This window comes from Sinocyclocheilus rhinocerous, unplaced genomic scaffold (genome assembly GCF_001515625.1).
Source record: "Sinocyclocheilus rhinocerous isolate Xijiao unplaced genomic scaffold, SAMN03320098_v1.1 scaffold2529, whole genome shotgun sequence".
Taxonomy (NCBI): domain Eukaryota; kingdom Metazoa; phylum Chordata; class Actinopteri; order Cypriniformes; family Cyprinidae; genus Sinocyclocheilus; species Sinocyclocheilus rhinocerous.
Genome location: NW_015658742.1, coordinates 453631 through 454273, shown reverse-complemented (window position 1 = coordinate 454273; position 643 = coordinate 453631).

Here is a 643-nt window from a genome sequence, read left to right as displayed (position 1 = left end):
TTTCAGATTTATCCACTCTGGGACCCGGTTTCAAAAAATATTGGTTTCACTCTCCCAAAACGCCAGATCCGTGTGGACGAAACGCCTATACGATACAAAATGTATGCGTATACAGCGAAAGGCATCTCCGTGTGGACGGGGCCTTATTGAATGAACTACACCTGTTGTTACTTAGCTAGGGCACTTGTGTAAAGTCACTTCTGAGAAAAGTTCTAATTTGTTTGCGTGCCATTTGGATATTTGTATCTAATACCAATTATTTCTAATGATTTTTTTTTCCCTTTAGGGAAAAACTAAAGATTCTGGAATATTTCTGAATTCTGATACAATTTGGATTACAATAATTAGAAAACATCATTAACTGACTGTCCCTTATCTCTCAAGCCAAACAGTTTAATAAACAGGATGCAGGTATGGATGACGCAGCAGAACACGCTAAGCATGTCGCGTGGCACCTTTCCCTGTATCCAACGCTCCACGTGGAAGCTAAAAACCTTGGCTTTATCGATACGTGTTTGGGTGACCTGATGTAGCACATCCTGACTTTTGACACTAAGCTCTTGTCTACCTGCATAGTGTGTCACCCTGCATGTATGTGTGTGTGTGTGTGTGTGTGTGTAAGCATACACAGAGGGAAAACAGC